This window comes from Coturnix japonica, chromosome 11 (genome assembly GCF_001577835.2).
Source record: "Coturnix japonica isolate 7356 chromosome 11, Coturnix japonica 2.1, whole genome shotgun sequence".
Classification (NCBI taxonomy): Eukaryota; Metazoa; Chordata; class Aves; order Galliformes; family Phasianidae; genus Coturnix; species Coturnix japonica.
In genome coordinates, this window is record NC_029526.1 from 4,771,939 (window position 1) to 4,789,078 (window position 17,140).

At 35.9% G+C, this 17,140-nt stretch overlaps 1 long non-coding RNA gene across 2 annotated transcripts in view; it reads left to right on the top strand.

Annotated features, from left to right (window-relative positions):
- Positions 1–17,140, top strand: part of LOC107319029 — a 468,329-nt gene that overhangs the window by 366,546 nt on the left and 84,643 nt on the right. For both annotated transcript variants that reach the window (XR_001557621.1, XR_004308690.1), the window contains one exon: positions 16,165–16,265. This is a non-coding gene — a long non-coding RNA (uncharacterized LOC107319029). The remainder of the gene's footprint in view (positions 1–16,164; positions 16,266–17,140) is intronic.

The following is a 17,140-nucleotide window of genomic DNA, read 5'->3' on the forward strand; positions in this document are numbered from 1 at the left end:
CTCGTTCTGATAACATTAGATATCTTCTTTAAAGCTAACACAGGCTACAGAGTAGAGGGGTTATGAGTACAATAAAATCCTTAACTTGACCCTATCTTGGAGGAATGGAACACAAGCTTCAAATCTGCAATGCAGAGCAGCAAATTATGAGCAGGTCTTGAGCCTCAAGTTTGAATTCTTGTCTTTGTAAGTTTGTGTCTAATACATGGAGAGCATTGATATTTGAATGGCACTAAGAGCTGCAGCTTGCCTGTGAGTAAGACCAGTTGGGTTGCTTTCTGAAGTTAGGCATTAGTCAGGGAATGTTTCCTATTCTGGTCTGATCCTTTTATTACCTTTAGGAGCTAGAGCAACACTAGTTGTTTTTATATATTAATTAGTTCATTTCAATAATAATATATTTATACTGATAATAACATAATTGTTACTCTCACACAACATAATGCTATATAATAGGAAATGTAATTATCTTAGTGGGCAGAATCTAAACTTGCCATGGTTTCAGGCTGAAGTGAGATGATCATAAGGTGAAAGTCACACATTCAAAGTTACCTGAAAAAGGTCTGAAGTGATAGCCAGTTTTGCAAAGTTTTTCAACTCTTCAGAACTGGCTGGCAAAAATATATATATATGTATATATTTGTATATATTATATGGCAAAAGATGTATGAGTTTTCGCAGCCCCAGCACATAAGCTAGCTGCAGTACCACTAATAATGCAGCCAGGTTACTTTAGCTGTTGTGTTCCATCTGCTATTGGATGATCTCCTCCATTTACTACAGGAGGAAATTACAATTCACTGTAACAAGTGGGGCCTTTAGCTGTTCAGAAAACAAATGCTATGTTAACTTTAATTACTTCAGCCATTTACTGATGTTCTGAAAAGGTCTTTTAACAATCCAGGAATGCTTACCCAGGCCGGTACCTTGTGTATGTGCTCTGTCATTGTATAGTCTTACGAAGTGCTGCAATTGGTGTTTAAGTCCTTTGTTCTTTAGACCAGTAATGAAACATGGAAGCAATTTCACTTTACCCTCCCACCTTAAATTTTGATTTGGAGACATTATCAGATTTATAGAGATGAACTGAATCTGTCTCTGCCAATACAGAAAAGTGAACTGAGGTAGAAGATGACATTACAAATAAAAGAGGTCAAGAATTATGGACTTAATCTTGTTTTGACTCAAGTGGCTCTATTGGCATGACTTAACAAAACGAGTTGTTGCAAATCACTGATAGTAATGCCAAATAAAATGTTCTTTCTATTCTGTAAAGCAAACTTGAAAAATCCTTAAATTGTGAATACATTTTATACCGATGGGCTATTTCTCAGGGTTCTGTCTGAGGTGTCTGAGGACAGTACGGTGTATAACCAAAACAGTGTATAAGAACAACTGTTGGCATTTGATTAGCTGTACATGTCCTGCTGGAACAACTGGATGTTATTCCTGTAGAAGTCAGCAGAAATCTCAACTCTGCAGTTTTAAGACTTTCAAGTACAAGTTTGTTAGGGGTTCAAAATTTGGTGTGGGTGAGTTAACCACTCCCTGTTTGGAGCAGAAGAATTGAGGAATGTAAGTTTCGTTATGAAGTGGATCCTTGGAATTAGTGTTTATAATTTAGTTAAATGTGAATCTTAAAGGTACATGAACAGTTTCCTAAGAGGTAGGAGCAGGATACCTGCTTATAGCCCACCAGGCTTATGCTTTACCACCTTCTTGGCTGATTGCTTAGTTTGCTTCATGGTCCAAATGTGAAACTCACTTAGAACTTTCTGGAATGCAAAGTTTGCACAGTGGGATATTATCTGGATAATTGCACTATTTCAAGTATTCGGTATTACTGAATTTCAGAAAAGCAGGGCAGAGCTCTTTTAGATTTGTTACAGCTACGCCTACATGGCATCATTTTCTCAACTTGTTAATACGGCTTTTTTTTCTTTTTCTCCTTATAAATGAGACAAAATCAGTGGCCTGTTCACAAAAAAATAAATAAATAAAATAAAAGCTTGGTCTCCAAGCTTTTGTATTCAACGCAGAGGTTGGACTGTGCTCCAACAAACAGAATTATTCAGCCAGCCATTGCCTTCAAGAAGTAATGTGTAACACCTTGTTTTGTTCTTGGTTCAAAAGGCACTGTCACTGTTGTACACCAGTGTTTAAAAAAAAAAAAAAAAAAAGACTATAATTCATATGCAAACTAAGGGGGGATTCATGATTTCATAATAAAATGTTGAAACGCTTTGATCATGAGCTGGAAGGAGGTGTGAAACAGTGCTTCAGAAACAGACAGATATTTGTGTAATCAGCCTTTATGTATTGCCAGTTCAGAATAATAACATATAAAAAGCCCCAACTTACCTCATCTGCCTGGTACAGCCAAGGCATAAATAAAAGAGAACAATGGAATTACTATTACTCACTCACTGAGTCCCAGCTACATCACTGTATTCTTTATAATTGCTGGCAAGAAGATTAATGTTTTGTTAAATATCAGAGTAAGGTCACGAGGGGGCTTGCAGGGCTGTCTAAACATCTAGGCTTTAAACTCCTTCCTTCCTTCCTTCCTTCTTTTCTTCCTTCCGTCCTTCCTTCCTTTTATATATACATATGTGCACACACACACATATATATATAGTATTATGTATCTAATTTTCTGATTAACTTCATGGAAATAAAATGTTTCCTTTAATTATGGTGATTTTTACACATAGTGCATTTGAAAGGCAGCTTCCATTTTTGACAATGCAAAAAATAGACAAGGAAGGGCAGCAATTGTTGTATGTCTGATAAAGCTTAATCACTATATGGATAGGAAGATGGTAGGCTTTTTTTGTATATTAGAAATAGACCTGAGTTCCATTTTGTCTGTCATAGTTCATATCTCTTAGTCCTGCATTCCTATTATGAATATTTTCTCATCACATTAATGTCACAGTTATTTTAAGTAATTATATATTCAATTTGAAAGGAGTCTGCTTAAATGTCTATTAACTTATTTTGTAAAAACCCGGACAATAAAAGTTCAGGAGAAATTCTCATAGTTTTGCAGAATGAGATTTATGCTTCCTGCCTCTCAGAGCGTATATATCACTAGAGTGAGTTTACAAGCTCCCATTTCAGCTCTCTTGCAGCAAACAAATATTGACACTTTTCAAGTTCTTTGTGTAGATAATATCTTACAGCTATCAACCTTTCCCATCATTCTTGGCCTGAGACTATAGAAATAGTCACAGAGATACCCCATCATTAATTAACTGATTTTTTTAGTGAGATTAAAGCATTTCATGCAAATGACAGAAGAGTATTTATCAGAGAAATTAAAAAATGGTAAACCATATTTAATGTAGACATTTGTTAGTAATTTATGGATCAACAGACAAAGTAGGCATAGAATTTGTAATAAGTATAAATATGTACAAGCACATACAGTGTGAATATGAGAAAAATAAGGTGAAAGAAACACCCCCTAGCAGTTATTAAAGACATGAAATGGTAAGACTTAAAAAGTGAAAAGACTGTTCAGGTTAAGCACCTATAAAAAGCATTAACATGTTCAAAAATACAAGAATGTGAAATTAATTAGTCTTCCTTTAAAGGAGACTTTTCCAAAGACTAGAGTTCTTGTGATTTATGTTAAGCTCCTGTGGGAAAAAAATAGTTCTACCTAGTTGTTGACCCATTCATCTGGGCTTACTGTATTTATTTGTCACCCTGTTAATTCAGACAGATGTGATGTCATCTCTCACTGCTCTCACCCAGCCTCTCTGTGCTGTAGTTAAGTTAAATCACTGGAAAAGAGCAGTCAGGAGCACCGCAGAGTCCTGTGATGGAAGCTAGGTGCAATTTCCAGCTGAACATTTCTGTGATTTTGAATGAAAACAAAAGTGAATATACAGATTTGTTTCTCAGAGAATATTACTTTCTTTTGTAACTATGTCCTGTATGTATGGCTCTAGTCAGTGATCATATTTTAATAAGTGCCATCTCTCCATTGTTTCCATTAATTTGTAGTACAAAACTGTTACTACACCAACTTTTTTTCCTCAAGGGAGTTATGATCAAGTAAGTCATTAAGTGTCTGGAAAAGGGGGACACACTACAAACATCAAAGGTAAGAGTGAGTAAGCGCAGGAGCACAGTGTGCTGATAACAAACATAAGACAGAAATATCATGGCCATACTAAAATATGGTAAAAAAAAAAAAAAAAACACAACACAAAGAACAACTATATTTTGAATCAGATGACAACAGTGGTAGAGAATCATCACAGTGAGCAGTGCTGGAGCACTTCACTGTTGGGAGAGTCTCAGGCAGTGGAGCTCACCAAGCCCAAAGAAGGGGAAGGATTTTCAGGGGGAGAAATTCTGAAGGCATTCAGATCTCCTTGCCTGGATTTTCTTGATTAGCAGCTGCCTTTGGAATCTGTTGCTGTGAAGAGATTAGTAAGAATAAACTTTAATTTTAGTTGCAAGACAGGCTAGTGGGCTTTTATGACTGCAAAAAATGTTCAGAAGAACATTGTAGCTGGCCCTGAAATACCATAGATCTCTAGTTGCCAATAGTCATCAAATTAATTGTTTCATAAGGTCAGTATTTACAACCCAGTTACTACCATAGATAATTCATTCAGAGATATTTTATCTATTTCATCTTTCCTATATCTTAATTTGAGAACTGCTTTTGCAGAATTACAGTTTGGAAAGCAATTCAATCCACATCCAACATAATTTCTTAATTAAGTGAATTAAAATGACACAAAAATATATTGTTGCATGTAAGCAGAAGTCAGTGGTAACTGCAAAGTTTTGTACCCACCTCCCTTAAGTTAGTACCTGAAATGAGGATGTAGTTTTGAAAGACTGAATCCAACTCTTTGCCTTCATTCTCTCATGAAATAGGTCCACTCCCAAGAAATGCATAGGGGTCATTTTTCTACGCATAGACTAAAAGTTCACTGGGAACTTTTGGAACTGAATAGGTTCTGTGTTCATTTATTTTATTCTGGATGCATTGACTACCATAAGCACCTACACAACAACCTAAAACATTTTTTAAAAAGCAGAAAATACATTAAAATATGATTTTAATTGGCACAAATGTTTTATTCTTCTACTAAAATTTCTGTTATTAAACTTGGAAAAAATACATTCTATAATTTTATTGTGAAACGAAATAATTTCTAAAAGAGTAAAAATAAATAAAAAACAAACTAACTATAGAGAAAGTTAATGCAAAGAATGGCCCCCTTGATTAACTACTCAAGGTGAGCTCATCCCTTAGTATTCTGAAGACTTCTTCTGGTATTTTATGCACTTACAACCCAAACTAACAATACTGCAATTCTATTGCAATTAGGAATTAAACTGAATTTGTTACATCAATATAACCTTCTGAGTTTTATCATACTCCAAATTCATCTACCATAATGAAAGTATTTTTGTACCTTAAAAAAAAAAAAAAGGAAAGAAAAAGAAAAGCCTTTTTTTTTTTCCTTTTTCCCTCACAGGTAGCAAAAAGCAGTTCAGGGGAGATGCCTGCCTACGCAATATGAAAAGCTTAAGGCTCTCTGACTCACCATGGTAAAAAAAAGTATTACAAAATCAGAAAGCAAAAGCATTGAGATAAGGTAGCATGGGACCTTTCACTCTTGTAGTACTGATTGAAATGTGTAAGAGAAATAGCAGGTGGAAGAAACTGAAGAGAGACCAAAAAGCATAATGAGGTTCAAAGAGGTGGATCTGAAGGTAAATCTCCAAATGTACACAGTAATTCCTCATCTGAACTATTCTGGCTATCAGAACTGCTGGATCTTTACATACTTGTATCACTCCTTGAATACCACCATTTGAAATCATGCAGTTCTGTTTTTATTACAAAATCTCTCTTACTTCCCATGTAATCTGCATTCATGTTCAGGGGGCTCCTCCCTTGTGGCTGGAAGCTCCCTGATCAGCAAAGATGAGTGTGTGTTCCTGAGTGTGCACACTGGAGGGTGCTAGCTATTGGAGAAGAGTGTGCTAATGGTAATGGGGGTCTTCCCAACACCCAGAAATCAAAATGGAAGATCTGGGGGTTTGTCATCTAGGGGTTTTGTGATAGGAGAGCAAACTGTGACTCTGTCTGTATTCTGACTTTGTTTATTGGCCAAATGAGACAAATGTTTTGTAATTTTTGAACTTAATTGAAAAATCCAGAGTCAGGATATGATTATTGTTGCTTACATTCCATATGCTGAATGCAGCTATATGTGAGTCTGTAGCTTATATCATTTTCCTGTTAGTGCTTTTGTCCTTGTTTATATGTGTATTTATTTATGATTTCCTCAGGCTATTTTGAATGTTACTGGGGAGCTGAAGAAGATGCATGGCATGTTCTAAAGAAATGCAGTAAATGATAATATAGCATATTTTTTCCATGCCTGGGCATATTAATTCTTTCTTACATAAGGAAACACACCAAACAAATTGTAAAAAGGGAATCATTTGGGATCAGGTTAAGCATGAATAATGATACACCATCTTATCTCAGATAAAGACAACAACAAAAAAGTAGTTTTGTTGCTAATGGTTTTAGGAAACATTTATCTTTTTCAAAGAAAATTACTCAATTTAATAAATACATGCTTAGGAGAAAAAAAAAAAGAATTTATTTTTTGTTTTAAGAATAATAAATACAGGCATAACTATTTTGTGAGTAGTTGTCTTGGTGATGGAGTTTGACCTTGGCTTTATGATGCTGATGTTGGTTTTCTTTAAAAACATTTATGGTTTCTTCTTTGCCTGCAATGACTTTTACACTTGATCAATCTGCTTCTGATGCAGAGCTTATCAATGAGGAAATTCCAACTGGTGTCACTGGGCTTTTGTGCCAGCCTCCGTAGGCTTGATCCTTTCAACAGTGAAGTTTGCTTCAAAACTTAACAGGCTCCAGAGTCTTGCCTTACCAGGATGTTTGGACATCATTACGTGCAGTCACACTTCATTTCTTCATTGTCTTCCTAGTCTGTTCCATCTGATTTTTTTTTTATATATATAAGAATGATTTGTATAAAGGTGTAATGTTTAAAAAGTCAGTTACTTTTGTTTTTGTTTTGTTTTTTACATGACTTCTTCCCTAACTTTTTAATCTTTATTCAAAAAAATAAAAAAATAAAAAAAAAGGATTAAAAGGGATTATCTTATCTTTAGGATACAGATTCAGTTTAAGGATATGAGTTGAGAAAGACATTTTTCCTTGCTCTCATTGAGTAAAGCTTCTGAAGGGTTTGCAGGATCAAGGTTTTAATTTGCAAACCTGATCTGGCTGCACGTACAATTCTAATAAAGTTTAATGAACATTATTAAAAGTTTATATGCAAGAAAATAGGGTCGCACATTTGGAGTGGTCGTTACTGCCCTCCAAAACAGGAGTATCTTGAGGTAGCTCCGGTTTTCTGCTTGTGGAAATAGGGGCATCACGACACCAAGGAGACTCTTCCAAACATAAAACCTATAATAATTTGGGTTTTTGAAAGGGAAGCAAAAGTTCTTAGTTTGCAAAGGAGGATAAGTAACAACGCTTCCATGCAGTAATTCTTTGGTTATAAAAATACATGCACTGTAATGCATGTCCAACCTATTAGTAGTCTTAGTGTGTAGGTAGAGAACAGGCCGCTCATCCCTGAAGAAACAGCTGGCTGACAGCGTTGAGCAGAGGTAGGAACATGCTCTGAATGCAATTCTCATTCCTGCCATGGACCATATCTCATAGCTGTTTCTCAGTCGCAGCCTAAATGTTGAGAAAGTATTACAATTACTAGCAAAAGGCTTAAACTGAAGCCAAGCTAGCAGGACAAAACCAAGTTAGCTTCACTTTACCATTGCCTAAACTTATCCTTGTCATATATAACTCAGGAGAAAACACTGCTGGAAGATATGCTCAATAGAAGTTACCAGAACTCAGGGAGTTACTCCTATGAGCCACATTTCCATCTGAGATTTAAGACTGAGTGTCTGAGTGAGACCAGAAGGTCTGATCTGGAAAAGACGGCCAAGTGAATAAGGTGACTTTTTTTGAATCTCCTTGGTTTCAGGGAGGTTATTCCTGCAGATGAAGTTCCCTGTGTATTTAACTCTTTGCTGAATTAGGTACTGTGAACTCACTGGGGGAGGACCCATGTTTTTTTTATTTGTCTGTAAAGTGCCATGTATACCTTTGGCACTGTATAAATAAATAATAATAATAAAAACAATAAAAACCATCTAGGGATTAAGAAGGCCTTTTAAAGAGGCCAAATGTTCTTCACATAAATCTTGGATCTAATTTGAGCTCTAATAAGCTCCATTTCCTGCTTTTCCAATATTTTTAAGCCGCATTGCAATAGCTATCTTTTTTTTTTTTTTTTAACAGTTGTTTTAAGAGAGCCCTAAGGCAAGCATCTAATCAACCTAATGGAATTTTCCATGCAGTTAAGTGTTTTATTCAGCTCAAAACATTGTCTTTGATTAGACTTAGCACCTTTCCTTTTGCCCTTTTACATTATTTTGGCAGGCTCTGCAGGTGTAAAAGCTCCATCTCCACTGTAGCCCAGTCATGAGTGAAGTAGCCTTGTTGTGTGTGCTTCCATGGCTGCCTCAGAGCTGTGGGACAAAACTTTGGAGCCAGCCCTGCAGTTCCAGTCCCAGCTTTGGATCTGCCCATTCTACCTTCTAGATGAATGACAGTCTTTTGTATGTGGTACTCGGGTCAGATTTAATTATTTAACTCATATCCTGCTAGGAACCACATAGTACTGAATGCAGCCTCTGCTGACAGTCCTAGGATACTTGTCTGAGTCTGGGACAGACTCTGCAGGCTGCACTTTAGTTGCAGTGTTGTGCTGAGTCCATGCTAGATTAATTACAGCTGGCTCTGCTACACCTGTGAGAATTATAGCCCTCTTAGATGGCAGTGTGTTTTTTTTTCTCTTCAGGTAGCAGCCAGCTCAGGTGCTTTAAACCAACTTCTTTAGCCTTTCAACCTTTTTTTCTTGGTTTTCCAGTATGAAAATTGGCTTGAATCATATGAGGGTATAGCTTATTACATTATGCTTAATATTTACCCACCTCATGAGATGTTGTGAGGATTTTTAAAGTAATATTTATACAGCATTTTGAAGATGAAAAGCATTGCATAAGTGGTAATTATTATCTACATTTATTTTCATGCCTCAGTTGAAACATCTTTTTCTCTTTGTCTAAGATACTTAATTTTTCTTCTTCTCCTTTTATTTTTTTAATCCCTGTGCTATTTAACTTCATATGAGATTCTGGGACATAATGTTGTTGAAGGGGCTGTACAGGTTACTTTATACTGTGTCAGATGATTCCTTTTGCTTTTTTTTTCATCCAATAAACTGATGCTTTCAGCATCCCAGTCTGCAACCAGAGGTTTATTCATGCCAGAAGAAAGGAACAGTTTGATTGTTCAGGAAATCAGCCAAAGACTCAGAAGGCCTAGATTTTCTCCATTCTGAAACAGGTTTCTTGTTTGACATTGGAAAAGTCACCTAATTTCTTCATATCTCACCTGGCCATCTGTAAAGCAGAAATGATGTTTCCCTACTGTGTACTTGAGTAGTAATATTACTTTTCTATATTAGGCAGTGTTCACAAGTGTGATAGGAGAACCAATATACTTCAAAAGGCATTGTTAATCTCCTGTGTGCAGATCACTCAAAGGATCCAGTGACTTACGAAATGGATATGAGGCTACAGTTCAGAAAAATACATACTAATTTAATATTGAAGTAAGGGAGACATTTTCTAACTTCTTTAGGGAGATTCAGTAAACAGTCATATCATAATAACTAACAGGCATATCTCCATGGCCTCTGTGAATGTCTACTCACAAGCAAGAAGGTAAATACAGTACTTCTTGTTCAGGCCCCAGAAAATCTATGATGAAATTGTTTCTACTTTGGAAATTCATTTGTGTAACTTTGTCTCAAATATAAGTAGTCTTTTACCTGCAGTCCATTCATGCCATTAAATGGAAAGGCATATTTTCAGGGGGCTTACATGTCACATTGATTCCTAGTGATGGACCATATATGGATAATTAAATTTAGGAACTTACATGTCTATCCACTTCTCTGGATGGAGGCTGGTATATTCAAGTTATTCCCTACTACAGGTAGTTGGGGGAAAATATAAAGGCATAGTGCAACATATGGTCAGACAAAGACTTCTAAACACATTTGTACCTTTACTATTGTTACTTGAGCAATATGCAGTGCTGAAAAGGTGGGTAAGATGGAGATCAAATTGTATCATATTTTAACAGAATTCAGTTATGCTTTTCAAATGGTTCATCTATCCCAGTGGGAATGATCCATGGCAAGATAATGTTGCTTAATAGTTTTATTTCTAAAATGCACCTTCTCTCTGTGCATGCAAGTGCTTTACAGCTCAATAAAAACCATCATGAAACAGACACTAAAACATTATCCTAAAAATCATTTCACTTTCTTCCTTAAATGTTGCCATTAAAGTAATAAAAAGAGATCTACACAAGGAAAAATTGAGACACAGAAGTTTGAATGTGGAAGTAACAGATCATTGTAATCATGTTGAAGTTTCTATCAGTTGCAGTTTCAGTATCTTGAAATTGCACTAGCTATACCCAGATGCTGCACTTCCCTCTGACATAAGATTTGCTGCTTAGAAAGGTAGGTGTTTGCTGAGTATTACTTTTGCAGAACAAAGATGAAGTTAGGATCTAGGAATGGCTCTAAATTTCTTATACTTCTGCAGCTGTTAATACTGAAAATAAATAAATAAATAAAAATTAAGTAGATTTTTCCTGGAAGCTAAACCAATGATGTCTTTCTATTCCTAGCCAGTTCTAATGTTCTTCTCCCCAATATCCAATATTGAAGATGAAATGTGAGCTTCAACATAGTCAAGGGAATTGCCTTAATTAAAGGGAGGAATTAATCCTAAGTTCTTAAATCATCTTTATTGAGTATAAGAGATGCAAAGATACCATAGAATGTTTTTAGTATGCTCAATGTTCTCTTACAAAAATAAATACTGAGAAACAAAGTTGTACCATAAGAGAGACACTCAAAATGAAAGCTTGGACACCGTGTCCTACAAGCACTGCTCTTACTGATAGAACTGATGGCTTGCTTTAAATCCACATCTCCTGTCAGAGGTACTGAACAGCCCAGATTAACTTATATTCACTTGTTGGTTTGGTAGTTCAAAACTTTCTGAAAAGACACCTAGAAATACAAAAGCAGGGTGGTAAAATCTTGGTATTACAGAACCAAATGTGCTTAGCAAATGTGAAAATGAAGTTATCATACCAGGTAGATCCTGGGTTTAAAGGGTTGTTTTTAACCCTTTGTATTTATCAGGAAACAAGAAGATGACAGGAAATTATTTCCCATGGGTTAATAGCTGTGGTTAAACTGCTCAGTTTCGATACATTGGTTAGCATTTTAATGTGTTTACCATCCATGAACCCAGAACAGCCATGTGGGACTTCTAAGAACAAGGCTTTAAGCAGAGATCTCACTAAAGCTAAGTATCCAGTGAGGGATCTTTGCAGTCTTAGAATCCTTATCATCTGTCTGTAGTCATCGCCTGTAGTGTTCTCTCATTTGTTTCAAAATTAAGAGTTCTTTCTTAGTTTAAAAGAACATATTACAACATTTATTTTCTCCTTTCTAATGGAAGTCTTGCATTAGTTTCCACTCAGTTTTTCACCTTGAAATCATTTGTAATCGTGATCTTTTATCATACATCTCATGTCATTTCTCATAAGCAGAGTGCATTTCTGTAAAAGAATTCAAGCTAAGCATTTACAAATGTTAAAGGTATTTCAAAGCCAAATCCAACTCTGCATCTAAATTTTACAGTCTTTAATACAATAGAAACAAGATACACGTATGAGGCTTTGGCTCAATTAAATGATTAGCAAATTTCTAGTTGAAAGGAACAGGACAAATACTCTTCCTAACTGTCAATAGCTGCAGCCCCTAACAGGATCTGGATGTGAATCCTGCTTTATTAGTTTCTGTTGACAAGTCATTTTAACTTTACAAAGAGCTTTCTGCTTACATTTCTCCTAGCTACCGTCCCAACTAAATATGGCTTTCCTAAAACAATCTGAGAATATAAATGAGTCTCCTGTCCACGCACATTGGGGGTTTTTGCACTCCTCGTTTCTTTTTTTGATGGCACATTGTTTTATCCTTTCAGTCTTTAAAAAAAAAAAAAGAACAGAAAAGAAAAACCTGACACAAAAGTGAATTTTTTTTTTATTGCATTTCATTTTAAGTCGTCTTTTTAAAGATCTGTCATTTATACAATGACAAGAAAACTTTCTAAATTGGAACTAATTTATGAATTCCTTCTTTTTGGCATAATGTCACTTTGCAAGTTAAAATGATAATGACTGGAAAGATCAAATATGTTTATCTAAAAAAAGAAGAGGGGTTTTAAGAGTTTGCTCTCATTAGAAATTTTTACAAACTCTGTACACAGAAAGCGTTATAGGTCTTTTTGAGTGCAAGAATGATTAAGTTACAGTTTAAGTGATATCTGTAGGGTAGATTGAAGACACCTCAAAATGTCTTTGCCTGACGCCTCTAGCTGGGTGAAATATCCATGTTTTAATGGTGTGATAGCTGGAATGTAAACTAATTTTGTTGCCAAACCAATGCCTAAGAACACTCCATAAGTGTGAGTGGATTCTTCCTACTCACCTTCCATTCTTATTCAACACAGTATTCAAAAAATATTGTGGTACCAGGCAATGGATGTAGTGAGAGGTTAGAGCACTGAGGTGCATAACTAAGTCCTTGCAATGATAAAGTAAAACTGTCTGTTATTTTTCAAGCAGCTTGTAACAGAGTGACTTAGGAATATGACTCCAAATGGCTTACAGCAGAACTAGAGCATACTGGAATATTTTCTGACTTCTAACTTCTCATTACAAGAACTGTAATGAAGTAGAATTAATATCATTATGCTCACAATATGCCCATTGCCTGGGGGGAATGCTGTCGACTGGTCTAATAATACCAGAATCGCATCCTCACACCAAGGTAAAGTGCATCCATGTGTTTCTTGTCAAGACCACTGGTGGCACAAGTCCTTGATCCAGGCAAGTAACAGTCTTTAAAGCTGTACAGAAGCAAAGCTTCATTTGGTTCTGTTGCTGCGTACTGTACTTTGCCTTCCCCTGCCACTTTTGAATTTCACATTATTACCAGTATTTCTCCATTTCCACTCTCTCTTGTAAGTGAAGATATCAGTTTGCTTTTGTGTTGGTTCTTTTAATGCCTCATGATGCATTCTTCACTGCTAAAATGTTTAAAAGTAGTATGAGGAAGGTGTTAGGATGTCTGTGTTATAAAAAAGAAAAGCTTCCTCAGATCCTTTATTTTTTCAATGAATATTTAAGTATTAAAAGAAAGCTATTGCATGGGCTAATGTTTTCGTGTTAATCTCCTTTTAATTTTAACTTTCACACCACAAAAATCTTGCCAGTATCCAATGCAAAAATATACAAAAATTAAGAGACAACATATGTTTGGGGTTTGTTTGTTTAGAGACAAGAAAAACCTTGTGAGTTTTCTTTCATTTGTCGTAGGCAAAATGTAGAAGGCTTGTCAGCTGGAATGCCCTTCTCACTCCTGTGCTTAAGCTTCTTAAGATACAGCTATTCAATCCAAAACTTTGCAAAAGCTTCTTCTGTAGAGCAAACATTTCTGATACCTCAGCTTGAGATGGCAAAGGCCTGTTTTGCAGGGATGTTTCTGCCAGTAACTACAATTTGAGTTCCTCAGTAATGAAAAATAAGCCTTACCCATTCTAGATCATTGGGACCAAATAAATAAATAAATAAAACAAGAAAAGAGAATATATAGAACAAAAGCTATCCTTTCTGTGAGGTACTCATCTCGATACTACTGAAGCATGCAATTATCCTGTACTGATTTTCACTTTCTGGTAAGTGAAGATGAAAGCATGAGCAACAAGGCTACAGTTAGGTAATGTGACCATAAGCTGTTACACAAAGCTTCAAGTCAATAGTAGAATATGAAAAGTGAACATAAGAGTAGGTGCTGCAGCTGGTTGATTCATGTAAGAAAGAAAATTAATTTCTGTCACATATCTGAAGTACTGGAGAATGGGAATGTCTGTGATTAACAATATATTAAAAGCCTTTTCAAAGAAATTAAGTGATCCCAAGCTATCTGGATCCTATCCAGATTTCTTTGGAAGTGCTCAAATATGAGGATAATTGAAAGCCCATCTCTGGATAAAGATTGAATGTTAATCTTTATTCTGAGAGCAGAAGTCTATCACTCCTTGTTCATCTCAACATGTCTTTGAGCAAGGACACCATGGGAAGACACGATTAATATGAACCATTCAGGCCTAGTAGAGGCACCTTTCTTTCTTTCTTTCTTTCTTTCTTTCTTTCTTTCTTTCTTTCTTTCTTTCTTTCTTTCTTTCTTTCTTTCTTTCTTTCTTTTCTTTCTTTTCTTTTCTTTCTTTCTTTCTCTCTTTCTCTCTCTCTCTCTCTCTCTCTCTCTCTTCTCTCTTGCTTCTTCCTTTCTCTTTCTCCTCTTTCTTTCTCCTCTTTCTCCTCCTTCTCTCTTTCTCTCTTTTCTCTCTTTCTCTTTCTCTCTTTCTCTCTCTCTCTCTTTCTCTCTCTCTTTCTCTCTCTCTCTCTCTCTTTCTCTCTTTCTCTCTTTCTCTCTTTCTCTCTTTCTCTCTCTCTTTCTCTCTCTCTTTCTCTCTTTCTCTCTCTCTTTCTCTCTCTCTTTCTCTCTCTCTTTCTCTCTCTCTTTCTCTCTCTCTTTCTCTCTCTCTTTCTCTCTCTCTTTCTCTCTTTCTTTCTTTCTTTTTTTTATTTTCCTTTTTTTTTCTTCTTTTTTTTCTCTGTTACAGCATGTAAGTACCTACTATGGCCAAGTGGTGTTTTGACTGGATTTCTAACAGGCATAGCTTGTTAGACACAGTTGTAGGAATTCCACCAGAACTTCCAGTGGAATCCCCCAGCTGGTTAAAGGCTAAAGAACCACAGTCAAGCTGCCAAACCCTGGTACTTAGCAGAAATTTTTAAGATTCTTTTTCTTCTGTTCATTTCTGCTTTTAAATAAACCTAGCTTAGCAAAAGTCCATCACAGCCTGGAAGGTCTGAGCAAACAGAAGGCAGTTAGCAAATGGAATTACATGCAGAAAGGCTTTAATCCCTGCAGCCCTTATGGAACATCTGCTTGAATTACAGGCCATACATAAATTGTGTGTGTGCTTGTTTTTGTCACAGATCCTTCCCCTCCACCCTCTTCTCCCCACATCTTATATGATACAATGCAAAGAAGAAAAAAAAAAGAAGTACTAATTAGTACTTCCAGCCCCCCCATTACTGAAACTTGATATGTTTACCAAAAAAATAATTACGACATTCCATTCATAAATCTTCAGCAATGTCAGCATTATACTGATGGAATTATGATGTCCCAGTACAAATTGTCTGACCTGCTTTATGTTCCCCAGCACATAATTAAGGTGGCGGTGTGTTAAAGGAAGTAATTTTGTTCAAAGCTTTGGCACCAGCCGTGCAATGTCTTTTGCTCATATTGCTAACAGTTACCAGCCAATGCAAGGAACTGCCCCGTGCTTGGCTCTCAGGCTAGGCATATCCTAAAATTAATGTTCTGGACATTGACTGTCTTGGGATTTGGGGCAAAAGGTCTTAATTTACCTCTCTTGAGGGGCTGAGCGAGGAAATAAATTAATGAATGATGAAAAGGAAAGCTTAAAAGCAGCAAAATTTTTTCAGAAATGTTGAAACAGCTTATTTCCCTTCTTTATAATCTTTGAACTTTCTTACCACGTTCTTTGAAGATAGATGTTTTACAAGAATCTCACACAGTTAGGCTTGTGAATTTCAGTTAGCGCATTTAGTTTTATAGCAGAAGCCTCTTCTGATTATTGATTATAGAGGACTATAGTAGTGTACATTACAGAGAAAATATCAGTGGCGACATAGGATGCTGATCCCAAACACAGCTGAGAATGTGCTCAACACTGAAGTTCCTGAATAATTGCATAGTTTTGAGAAATACAAAATATCTTTATGATTCAGTCACACAAATATCTTCCTTCCCATTGCAGACTGTGGTGATGTCTCCAAGACTCAAACCCTGCAAGCTGAGACTGAGCCTTTGTGTTTTATGATCTCCAGCCTTTCTCAAATGTTCTGCAGTGAATTCCAGGTACGGTTCATATTTGCAAAATTTCCTTGTTTGTTAGACTGCAAGATTGCACTGAGGATGAAAATAAAATAAAAGTTGATAATATGCATAACTGCTAACACGATAAATGCAATTAGATTTTATAAGTATATTATATACATATATGTACACCTCTGTGAAGCACTGAGTGGATCATAGGAAAATTGCTTCTGATAGTTCAGTTTAGGAACTGAACATGAAGTTCAGTTGAACACATTTTAAAGCTCTTTTCCTGCTATGGAAATGTATGACACTGGCATTTCTGCTCTGTTCTCTAGACAAACCACAGTGACTATAAGATCATGGCATTTATTTGCAAACTGTATGGATCATTTCAGCTAATCTGAATGTTACAAGCATTTCATTTCAGCATGTTTTTCTCCTGTTGACTCAAAGCTACAGTCTGTGGCTTAACAAGGCTAAGTGAAAAACACATCAACAGGTATAGAGATAATCTTTTCAAAATTGTGGATTGTAACCTTATACCAATGTGAAGCTCTGTTTTGAAGTCTGTTGCTTCTGAGCTCTAGGAATTAAGCTGTTGAGAAGATTGCCTTGTGAGACCAAACCTAGCTGTTACACTTTCCTGTAAAATATTAATTGCTGAATAATTTCCACATAAATACACTAGCAATTATTAATTGCATTGCAATAATTTGACTGTTTATAGCCTGTAAATTGAAGCATTGCCTATATGTAAATATCTTGACTTTAGTGGGAAATGGAAGGATGCTGCTTACTAATAAAACCTCTCTTATTTAATTAGCAAAATGTTACACACCTTCTTCTAAATGCCATAAGATCTCCTAAACATTTATAGGGCATGTGTTGACTAAACAGTCTTTAGCATTGCATAT